The 12519-nt window shown below is 48.6% G+C and overlaps 1 long non-coding RNA gene across 1 annotated transcript; it reads left to right on the forward strand.

Moving 5' to 3' along the window:
* Positions 1 to 208: 208 nt before the first annotated feature.
* Positions 209 to 3311, forward strand: LOC138419006 (uncharacterized). The gene is made up of 2 exons (XR_011248835.1): positions 209 to 2535; positions 2869 to 3311. It is a non-coding gene; the product is annotated as an uncharacterized lncRNA (long non-coding RNA).
* The last annotated feature ends 9208 nt before the right edge of the window (positions 3312 to 12519 follow it).

Consider the following 12519-nt stretch of genomic DNA (forward strand, 5'->3'; position numbering starts at 1 on the left):
TGAACTATTTTTCTCAGAAGGTTCATTTTGATACAGAAGTCCTGGACTTAAGTTTAATAATTAAATAAATATAAAAATAAAATTAATAAACAATTAGAATCAATAATAAAAACAAAAGTACAAGTAATAAAATGATAATTAACCAAATTAGAAAACTGCCCTACAAAAGATACTAAGAAAAATAACAAAAAATGCAAAGGCAAGTGTAGACTTGGAGAAAATATATATATGGCAAATATGTCATATAATTAACTGTACATATTACATAAATATAGAAACCATGTTATACAAAAAATTCAAATCAATAAGGTTTGAATTTGCTTTATAAGTGGCAAATACTGAATATAAACCCCCAAAATAGAAAAACATGGTTAATAAGCCCATGAAAAAATACTTGTCATCATTACCTGTCAGGGAAATGCTATTAAAACTGCAATAAATATCACAATAACGCTCATTAGAACGGCTAACATAAAAAACCCAATGCTAAGTCAGTATGTGGCGCAAGCAGAGTTCCCATACGTTGCTGGTGGGAGTGTTAATTGGTAAAATGACTGGGGAAAAAATTCAAGAATCTCCTAAAATTGAGCCTGGGCGCGTCCTCTATGACCTAGCAGTTCCACTTGTAAACGCACACTCTGCAGAAGTGCACAAGTGTGTTGTGTGTTGGCAATAACATTATTTGTAACTAGAACCCCACCAAATGCCTATCGACAAAAGAATAGTTAAGTAAATTGTGATCAATTCTTACAACAGAAGGGCCTAAACCACAGCTCCACGCAACCTAGTGGGGGTCGCGGCAGCACCAACCAGGTTGCTGGAGGGGGCGCTCATGGTTTGTTTCTTGATCTGGATGCTGGTGGCGCAGGTAGGTTTCATTTTCTGGGAAAACTCACCAAGCCAAAGATGCATGCACTTTTCTGTATATCATGCTTCAAGAGCAAATTTTTAAAGGTTGGTGAATGAATGCCTGTCAACTTTGCATTTTGAGAGATCCTGCTACACTGAAGTGGTACAAATTCCCCTCAAAGAAGATGAAAGCACCCTTTTCCCCAAGAGCCTCACCAGCACTTAATCCGGGTCAGTCTGGGCCACCTATCAGAATAGACATGTTTCTTTGGGGAACTAATGGATAGTAAGAGCTTCTGGAACTGTTAAGGAAGGCCATAGAAATCACCGTTGAGGAGCTGGGACCCAATTCTGATAGATGCTCTTCCGGCCATCTCTGGGCATTTAGAGTTTCCTCCCTTCTTTCACATATTTTAAAATCTTATAAAATTTATTTTATCTTAATTTTTGGTTGAACCGGGTCTTCCTTGCTGTGTGCAGTCTCTAGGAGGAGCGAGGGCTACTCTCCATCACAGTGCGGCTGCTTCTCATTGCCACGGCTTCTCTTATTGCAGAGAACGGACTCTAGGGCTCAGGCTCAGTGGTTGTGACCCACAGGTTTAGTTTCTCCACGGCATGTGGAATCTTCCCAGACCAGGGATCAACGCATGTCTCCTGCATTGGCAGGCAGATTCTTACCCGCTGCACCACCAGGGAAATCCCTATTTCTCTAGTTTCAGTACCTTGAGTTGGGAAGTCATTTTCAGGGGCCATAACAGAAAAGGGATAGAGACAATAAAAGAAATGTTTTGAGGGGGTAAAGTCATCATAAACAAAGCCAAAAGACAAGCAGCAGACTGGGAGAGGTGTTTGTAACATCTATGATGAAGCTTAAGGTCTAGAATATATAAAGAGCTGCTACAAACCAATAAGAAAATGACAAAGAGCCTAGCAAGGACAGCGTCAAAAGATTTGAGTCCACACAGAAGAGGAAATAGAAATGGCCCAGAACAGTGGACAAAGATGCTAAGATTCACTTGCAATTAGGGGAAATAAGAATGATTAATTCAGTACAGCCTGTTTGGTAGGACATTCGAGAATCTATCAAATGACCTGGTAAAAATGCCCCTTCCCTTGGACTAGTGATTCCACCTCCAGGAAGTTATCCTATAGATACACATATGTCTGAAAATGACATACGGTCAAGGATATTCATGCCGGCTTTATTTGTAGGAGCAAAAGATGGGAAACAGCTTAAATGTCTCTCCATATGAAACCGCTTAAATATTAATAAACCCCACCCAATATAATGGACCACTATGCAGACATGCCAAACAAAAGCAGGCTTTGTACTGATACAAAAAAATATCTCCAAATTATACTAAGTGAAAGGGAGCAAGTTACAGAACCATGTGTCAGATGATCCCATTTTTTGAAAAATGGAAACATTTTGTGTGCCTGCATGCGTGTGTGCTTAGTCATGTCCAACTGTTTGTGACCCCATGGCCTGCCAGGCTCTGCTGTTCATGGGATTCTCCAAACAAGAATACTGGAGCAGGTTGCCATTTCTTCCTCCAGGGGATCTTCTCAACCCAGGCATCGGACCCACATTTATTTTGTCTCCTACACTGGAAGGCAGATTCTTTACCCCGAGCCACCCACCCGGGACGCCCTCTGCATACCTGGATGCCCTTTGCATATACTCAGGTACCTGAATAGCATTACACACCAGCTGAAACAGGTTCACCGCAAACTTAACTAATGGTCGTCTCTGCAAAGGGGAGGGAGGGAGAGGAGGGGAGGGGAGGCAGGAAAGAGAGATTTTCTTTTTAACTGTATTGAGGTCCAGTTTACATACAATAAAACGTCCGTGCATTTTGGCAAACACAGCTGTGTAACCACCATTCCAATCAAGACAGAACATTTTCTAAACTCCAGAAAGTTCCATGGTTCCTGCCTCTTATGGTCAGTGTCTCACGGCAGCCTCAGCCCCAGGCTGATCTTTTTTCTGTCACCATTTATTAGATTTCTCTTTTCTAGCTGCTACTGCTGCTGCTAACTCACTTCAGTCGTGTCCAACTCTGTGTGACCCCGTAGATGGCAGCCCACCAGGCTCCCCCATCCCTGGGATTCTCCAGGCAAGAACACTGGAGTGGGTTGCCATTTCCTTCTCCAATGCATGAAAGTGAAAAGTGAAAGGGAAGTCGCTCAGTCGTGTCCGACTCTTCAAGACCCCATGGACCGCAGCCTACCAGGCTCCTCTGTCCATGGGATTTTCCAGGCAAGAGTACTGGAGTGGGGTGCCATCGCCTTCTCCATCTCTTTTCTAGAATTTCACATAAATGGAGTCATACAGCATGTCCTTTTTGTGGTATTCCATTGTCTGAATATGCCACAGCCTCTTCATTCTGTAAATGTTTGGGTTATTTCCAGCGGGGAGGTACTATTTATGAAATAAAGTTGCTATGAATGTTCATATGTAAGGTTTCATGTGGACCTGTTTTCATTTCTCTTGGGTAAACACTTAATGACCGGAATCGCTGCCTTAGGTAATTGCTACACTTAAGGTGAGTGTATGTTTCTGTTTAAAAGAAGCTGCTGAACAGTTTTCAAAGAGGTTCCTCCATTTACCTTCCTCTCACAGTGCGCATGTTCCAGTAGATCCACTTCGTGGTTTTTAATTTGCGTTTCTCAGTTCCCTGATGACAAATGATGACGGGGGGGGGGGCATCTTTTCATGTGCTTATTGGATATTTGGATCGTCTCTTTTGTGCAGCACCCATTTATGTGTTAGATCTATTTTCTGTTGGGTTGTCTTTTTTCCCTACTCGTTTGCAGAGGTTCTTTAGATAGTCTGGATGCAAATACTGTATTGTATCTGCATTGGTAGTCTGTACTACCAATGTCTTTTTATTTGTGGTTTGCCTTTCTATTTTAACGATGTCTGTTGAAGAGCAGAAGTTATTAGTCTTAACATACTTCAGTTTGTCCAATCTTCCGTACAATTCGTTTTTCTGTGTCCTGTTAAATATATCCCACAACTGTTTATTAAGCATGTATTATATCCCAGGCTGGAGAAGGAAATGGCAACCCGCTCCAGTGTTCTTGCCTGGAGAACCCCGTGGACGGGGGAGCCTGGTGGGCTGCTGTCCATGGGGTAGCACAGAGTCGGACAGGACTGAAGTGACTTAGCATGCATGCATGTATTGGAGAGGGAAATGGCAACCCACTCCTGTGTGTTCTTGCCTGGAGAATCCCAGGGACGGAGGAGCCTGGTTAGCGGCCGTCTGTGGGGTCGCACAGAGTCGGACACGATTGAAGCTGCTTAGCAGCAGCAGCAGCAACTGCTCTAGGAATCTGGACGGGAAGTCTAAACTCGGCTTTTAGGAAGCTTTCCACCGCAAACACTTGCACACGTGTGCAGACCGTGTGACGTGCTTCTGTGCCTCTACTTGCTTCGGCTGTTTCTCTAGAGGGGAGTTTACTGTGATGCTGGTGCCATCCGAGGCCTCAGGACCCTTACTTGTTCGGACCTTTTTCAAGATCCTGCACCTTATGCTTTGGTAGTTCTATATTTTTCCAAAATAGGGCACCCCAAATCGTATGAACCTCAGGCCCCATAAAACCTGGATCTACCTCATTATAACAGAAAATTCAAAGCCACAAAGACTCTCATCAGTTGAGTAATGGCTGAGTAAATTTGGCCCTGGAGCTCTCCTTGGTTGTAGAAAAAGCAAAGTCTCCACTCAGGGTAGAATCATGGACTCAGCATGGACTAGGGGACTCACCTAGTGAGTCCAGTGGCTAAGACTCAGAGCTCCCAATGCAGGGGCCCTGGGTTCGATCCCTGGTCAGGGAACTAGGTCCCACATGCCACAAACAACTATGAGTTTGCATACCACAACTAAAGATCCCACATGCCACAACTAATACTTGGTGCAGCCAAAGTAAATAAATAAAAATAAATATTAAAAAAAGAAAATGGACTCAGGAGCCAGACGATCTAGATTCAAATCCTAGCCTTGCTACATACTTGCTGTGCAACCTTGGACAGGTTACCCAAACTCTCTGGGCATCACCTGCTCCATCTGCAAAATGGAGGGTAATGAGAATATCTTTCTTGCTGGATTGTTTCAAAGATTAAGTTCATCTGAAAAGATTAAGTGAATCCATATATGTTATATAAAATGCTTAGAACAGGGCCTGGCACATAGTAAGCATTATTTGGGTGTTTGCAATTACACCAAAGTGCGTGCAACTTCACTTGGAAATTGGAGAGAAGTAGAGATGGTTCAAAGAGCTTCCCAGGTGTCACCAGTGGTAAAGAACCCACCTGCCAATGCAGGAGATGTAAGAGACACTGATTTGATCCCTGGGTTGGGAAGATCTCTGGAGGAGGGCATGGCCACCCACTCCAGCGTTCTTGCCTGGAGAATCCCATGGACAGAGGAGCCTGGAGGGCTACAGTCCATGGGGTCACAAAGATTTGGACATGACTGAAACGACTTAGCATGCATGCTTGGGCACAGATGGTTCAAAGGAGAGGAAATTCTGCAATCGGTGCTCAAGACTTCTGACAAATGCTCTTAACTTTTGACCCACTGCTTGTACAAGATCTTGGGAATGTATCCTAAGGAAATGGCCAGGAGTTTGGGGAAAAGTATAAGGAAGAGGCAAGTGTAAGGCAGGTCCATCAGAGCGCTGTATAGGACAGAAGGAATCATCGTCATGGTCGTGGGGGAGGGAGGCCTCTGTGTCTACTAACCCAGGGGTCAGACGCACCTGTAATAACCGGAGTGTGTCTATGTTTGGATGCTTTGTGCAGAAAGCATATGGGCTCTGCCTTCATTCACAATGGGATTCATTGAACTAACCTCATGCTCAAAGCCTCTTGGGTGTGGCATTCCAGAGGACTTTTTTCCCCCCTTATTACTTTTTCCAGCTTTTCTAAATTGTATATAATGAAGAAAACTTTAAAAAAAAGAATTTCCGCAAAAAAAGAATATGCAAAGATGTTTGCTATCATGCTATTGGAAGAAAAAGAGACCAGAAACAGCCCAGAAGTGGAATAGGAAATAGGTTTTTTACAATCATTAGAATGGCACACCAAACAAAGCGATATTGCACAGCTTCCAGCAAATTTAATTTAGAAAGAATTTAGAATGACCTGGAGAAATACTCATGATTAGCTACAGAGAAGAATTAAATGAAGAGGACACACAATGACACCCAGTAAAACCCTTGGGCTCATATAGAAGACTCACGACATGTCCTCTTCTCCCAGGGTTCCCCCTACACACACACACGCGCGCGCGCGCGCACACACACACACACTCACAACTGCTTTGGTCAAGGTCAGTGGTGGCCTCAGTGGTTAGTCTTTGGTGTTCATCTAGGTCGTCCTCATCTTAATAATAATCAGCAGCCAATGGCTCACTCCTTTTTTCCCAGGACTAACCTCCTTTTCGGAGAAGGCAGTGGCACCCCACTCCAGTACTCTTGCCTGGAAAATCCCATGGACGGAGGAGCCTGGTAGGCTCCAGTCCATGGGGTCGCGAAGAGTCGGACACGACTGAGCGACTTCCCTTTCACTTTTCATTTTCATGCATTGGAGAAGGAAATGGCAACCCACTCCAGTGTTCTTGCCTGGAGAATCCCAGGGATGGGGGAGCCTGGTGGGCTGCCGTCTATGGGGTCGCACAGAGTCAGACACGACTGAAGCGACTTAGCAGCAGCAGTAGCAGCAACCTCCTTTTCCCACTCCCAATGCCAAAGCAACCATCTTCTCTGGGAGCAAGTGCGTTCTGCCATTTCCCCACCTGCCACGAGCCAAGGGTTCAGCACTTTATCTTCAGGTGCCATGTAGAAATTGGGTGGCGCTCTTACTTCTAAAAAGTCTGGCCCTGGGACTTCCCTGGTGGTGCAGTGGTGAGCACGCCACACTCCCAGCACAGGGGGCCTGGGCTCAGTCCCTGATTGGGGAGCTGGATCGCACACGCTGCAACTAGAGCTGGCTGTGCACCGCAAAGACAGACTGGCCCTATTTCCCCACGTCCCTGCCCTGGCCTGCTGCTGCTGCTGCTGCTGAGTCGCTTCAGTCGTGTCCGACTCTGTGCGACCCCATAGACGGCAGCCCACCAGGCTCCCCTGTCCTGAAACCCACAGGAGAAGCATTCCCTGTCTCGCCCAGCTTCTGGTGATTTGCTGGCGATCTTTGGCATTCCTTGGCTTGTATCTACACCACTCCAGTCCTCCGTCTTCATGTGACTGTCTTTTCCTTCTGGAGTGTCTGTCTGTGTCCAAATGTTCCCTTTTAATAAGCAACATTTTTATAAGGAACATATTAACAGTCATGTTGGATTAAGGCCCACCCTCCATGACCTCATCTGAACTTGACCATCTGCTAAGACTCTCTTTCTAAACGAGGTCACGTTCACAGGTGAGGATTTCAGTATATCTCTTTGGGAGACAGAATTCCACTCGTAACACCCCCTAGTCCACTTTTCCACGTGGCAGCCTGAGAGGCAAAGTGCAAACCCAATTCTGTCCTTTCTCTGCTCTACATTCTTCCAAGACAATGGAATATTATCAGCCACGAGCCGGAGGAACCTTGAAAATACTGTGCTGAGTGAAAGAAGGGAGACACAAAAGACTTCATGTAGTATGATTTCATGTATAATCAAAAGATTCACATTTATTATATTTTGCTTAATAAGAAATGTCCAGAACAGGCAAATCCATAGAGTCAGAGAAGGGATCGGTGGTTGACTGGGCCTGGGCCTTGGGATGGGGAATCCAAAGCGAGTGCTAAGGGGTTGAGAGTTTATTTAGGGAGTGATGAAAATGTTCTAGAATCGACTGTGGTGAGGGAAGCACAACTCTGTGAACACACCGAAGGCACTGAATTATACACTTTCAATCGGTGAATTTTATAGTATGTGAATTATAGCCCAATAAAGCCACCCAGGTGGCGCTAGTGGTAACGAACACGCCTGCCAATGCAGGAGACATAAGAAACGGGGGTTCGAGCCCTGGGTCGTAGATATCCCCTGGAAAAGGGCATGGCAATCCACTCTGGTATTCTTGCCTGGAGAATCCCATGGACAGAGGAGCCTGGTGGGCTACAGTCCATAGGGCCGCAAAGAGTCGGACACGATTGAAGCGACCTAGCAGGCACAAGCCTGCTATCTTTCTGGCGCCCCAGCGCCCTCTGGAGGAAGCCCGAGCTCATTGCCTGGTCCTACGTTCTAGCGCGTCCGCTCACGACGACCCCACACTGCTGTGGACACGAAACTCACAAGAGGCTACAAAGCCACACACACAGAGAAACTGCTGTGTACAAGGAGGTCCCCAGTTATAAAGACTCGCTTGGCCACAGGATCCCACCCAGACACATCCCCAGACACAGCTATGGGCCATACCAGGTAGCCCCGTGGCCTCGTCCACCATCCCAGTCAGACACCAAGGTGGGCATTCTGCCAGCTGTTGAGAATGTGTACCTCAATTGTGCATTCCAGAATCGGGCAAGTTATCACACGACGGATTCGGGGATGCCCTGGGCCACGGTGAGACGCGTCTGAGCAGAATAAAAACTAATCACCTGAAATCCACGAGGTCCCTCTGACTGACGGCCACGGTGACATTTGAGGTCTTCAGAAATCAGCGTTAGCTCAGATAGCAGTGTCTGGAAGTCCCTGAAAGTCTGATTATTTATTTTCCCCCAGTGCACAGTGACCCTGGTCAAAGGCTCTAAGTCCCTTTGGGGAAAACTGGTAAAACGATTAACTATGAATTTGGGTCAGAGTACTGGGGTCCTTAATTGAGGGGTCCTGGTCTCCCCTCATTCGAGGAGTCCTGGATCTGTGACCTGGGGATTGATGGAGGAGCCGTGATTATCCGGTGTTAGGATTCGGGTTTGACTTTTCACTAGACCCAGAACTCTCCCACGCATACAGACCAAGTAAGAACTTAGTGGACAGGGTATCTATTTTCCCCTAGGAGTGTCAAAATCAACTACCAGGGCCTCTTCTGATCGCCGTTTGCCGGGCTGTCCCTCGTGGTGGCCACGCCCACACGCGGTGGTCACGCCCATCACGTGGTGGTCACGCCCACCCGGCCTTTGGCTGCTCGGTGCCACGTCTTGGTCCCAGCCGCCCGGATCCGATGATTCTCCACTGCGTTTAAGTTGCCCAGTTCAGGGGCGGCCACCATGAGGTCTGGTCTGCAGAGAAGAGCTGCGGTGGGGACACAGCCAAGGCTATGGACACACGCAAGGTGGTCCCCAGTTACAAAGACCCACCGTGCCCCACAGTCCCACCCAGAGGCTCGTAGTCATGGACACACGCTCACACGGAGGCATACAACCTATATCGAGGGACAGCGTGACAGCCACAGCCACCACACAGCCCTTCGCCAATGACATACATCCCTTTCAGGAACAGGCTCGGCGGCGGACTCAGTCCTGGTGGCGGCCACTACACCAGCAGCCACGCACGCACACACACACACACAGACACACACAGACACACACACACACACCACCCGGACCCACTACCACCCAGCATGCAGGCCACGCCGCAGACCCGTTAGAGTCCCCACCTCCCTGGGCCCGCCCCACTCAGCAACACCCACCCGCTGCGCAGGCTGCCCCAGAAAGTAAGGGTTCAGCTGGTTCCTCACCTCAGGAAGTGGGGGGAGGTATTTTTAGTTACAATTAACCTTCCGTCCAATTTCTCTTCTCCCCCATGGCACATTCAATTGGTTTAATTAGAAAGGATTAAATGAAAGGTATTTCCAGTCGGCGCTGGAGAAGGTGGGGGAGGGGGAGAGAGGAGCTTCCCCTCCCCCACTCTCCAACCTCCCAAGCTGCCCCCTCGCCAGCCAGGCCAGGTCACACCAATGTGAGAGCTTCCTATCGGAGTTGCTCTCAGGTCTTGGCCCAGCCCTGTCCCCTCCCTCTAATCCTCCCCTGTGTATGTGAGTGTGTTCAGACACGACTTCTCAGACTCCTGGCCATCCTACGGGCCAGGCTCCTCTGTCCGTGAGATTCTTCAGGCAATACTACTGGAGTGTGTAGCCATTCCCTTCTCCAGGGGATCTTCCCGACCCAGAGATCAAACCCAAGTCTCCTGCATTGCAGGCAGAGTCTTTACTATCTGAGCCACCAGGGAAGCCGCTGGAAGTCCTTGCTGTCTAGCTCTCATCCATCCCATTTCAGTCCCCGAAAGTTTGGGGAGAGACAAACTCTAATCACAGTCACTAGAACGATATCTGACTCAGAAAGCAGTTTGTGGTAGGATTCTTAGAATTAGTATTTTTTTTTAATGAGAGGCTGTGAAGCAAGTGGTTAGCGCACAGGCTTCTGAGCTGCCAGACTACGCAGGTTAGAATGGCAACCTCCACTCTCCAGCTCTGTGACCCCGAGTGAGCGATTTCACCTCTCTGGGCCTCAGTTTCCTCATCTGGGAAATTGGGTCAGTGATCACACCTCCTCCTGGGGTTTAGTGTAAGAGTTTACTGGGTTGGTAGATATAAAGCTTCTAGAACAGTCTTTGGTTGTTTTAGTCGCTCAGTCATGTCCGATTCTTTGTGACCCCATGAACTGTAGCCCACCAGGTCCTCTATCCATGGGATTTCCCAGGCAAGAATACTGGAGTGGGTTGCCATTTCCTTCTCCAAGGGGTCTTCCCAACCCAGGGATCAAACCCGCATCTCCTGCTTTGCAAGCAGTTTCAGGTAAATAAATGTATGAAAGAAGCGTTGGCACTCCACATCCCTACCCTGCTCTGCTTCTTAAGACACCATCAACTTCTAACAGACTAAATGACGTGTTCATCATGGTCTTCCCCACTAGGATGTCGATCTCGCCCCAGGGTAGGGTCGGTCTCTGTCTTGTTCACCGATGAGCAGAGGGTGAGTGCCCAGGATATGCCTGCAGCCAAGGAGGAATGAAGGATGAGGAAAAGCAGCTGAGTCTCAGAACTACAGAATTGCTTTCTCTGCTCTCCACCTGTTTCCCAGGCACCTGCTGGGTGTAAGGTGCTGTCTGGTGCCCCTGGTCACTGCAGTGACAGAGAAAATCAAGTTCCTGCCTTCCGGAAGGGCTGAGATTCCAGCCAAGAAGTGTTAGTCACGCAGTCGTGTCCGTCTCTTTGCGACACCATAGACTGTAGCTGGCCAGGTTCTTCTGTCCATGGGATTCTCCAGGCAAGAATACTGGGGTGGGTTGCCATTCCCTTCTCCAGGGGATCTTCCTGACCCAGGGATTGAACCCAGGTCTCCTGCATTGCAAGCAGATTCTTTACCACCTGAGCCACCAGGGAAGCCCCCAAGGAGATGGGCAAATAGGTGATGGAGAGTTCCAGGGAGGGGCTGACAGCGGGCAGGGAAGGAGGTGGTGAGAGAGCGGTGAATGGAAGGGGGTCCTTTGCTTTGGCTGTTCCTGTGTCTTCACAGAGGTGACCTGTGAGCCAGGAGGCTGTCCCAGGCATAGGGAAGAGCTAGGACAGATGCCCTGAAGGGGGACAGAGTTGGTCATTTACCACAAACAAGGTCCAGACCTAAGCATCTTAGAATCTACACTGGTGTCTTGGGAACAAACGCAGGACCATCAGACCCCAGAGTCAATAGCAACCGATCCTCAGATGAGGGGGGCTCCCAGGTGGCGCTAGCAGAAGAACCCGCCTGCCAATGCAGGAGGTATAAGAGATGCAGGTTTGATCCCTGGGTCAGGAAGATCCCCTGGAGCAGGGCATGGCAACCCACTCCAGTATTCTTGCCTGGAGAATCCCATGGACAGGAAGCCTGGAGGACTACAGTCTATAGCATCGCAAAAGAGTCGGACACGACTGAAGCAGGTTTGGATGAGGCACATTTGACCCATGACCACCTCATCCGGGGCCGAGTGGCTCTCCCTGGAGCTGGGCAGCGAGTGGGCAGCAGACATCTGCTGAGCAAATGAATGAACGAATGAACAAAATCTCCTTTTACAGTCTTAGGATTTGGGTCTCCTGAGTCATGGCCCCTTCACACCAGTCATCTCAGGCCTAACGCAGCCTTGGACAGAGAAGACCTGAGGCCCCAAGCCTCAGTTTCCCTGTTGCACAGTGCAGCTTGTTAGGAGATGTGTGTTTGGGGGGGTGGGGGTGGGGGGGTGCTTGAAGGAGGCTGTGAGGGTCTCCATATGTCTCCAAGCATGTCTGAGACCTCCGAGTGTGTGTTGCATGGCTGGTAAGTATCCGAGTGGGGATTTGAACCCAGAAATGGTGGGCTGGAGTCTGGATTCGTGACCTCCCTGCTGTCTGGCTGTTTCCGAGGAGAGTTCTGGGCAACTCTGTTTCTGGAACTTTGCCCGGGTCACCAGCAAAGCCACCTGCTTGACTGTGTGTGTGTCAGCCTCTGCCACAGTCCTGCGGGCACCCTTCACGCGGGTGTGACATGCTGGGAGTCTGGGAGAGTGCGAACACTGGCGTGTGTGAGCACAAGTGTGAATGAACTTGCGTGTGTGTGAGTGGGAGCATTGTGGTGTGAGTGTGTGTGTAAAAACCGATATGTAGGTGGCTGATCTGTGGCTGCTCCTCGAGTTCCCCAGCACACGTGTGTGTGTGTGTGTGTTTCCACATCTCTCTGCACGTTTCCGAATGTACTCGACCCCCCAGGGGGTGGGTGAGCAGGCAGATGCCCCTCCTCCTA

This window comes from Ovis canadensis, chromosome 14 (assembly GCF_042477335.2).
Source record: "Ovis canadensis isolate MfBH-ARS-UI-01 breed Bighorn chromosome 14, ARS-UI_OviCan_v2, whole genome shotgun sequence".
Classification (NCBI taxonomy): domain Eukaryota; kingdom Metazoa; phylum Chordata; class Mammalia; order Artiodactyla; family Bovidae; genus Ovis; species Ovis canadensis.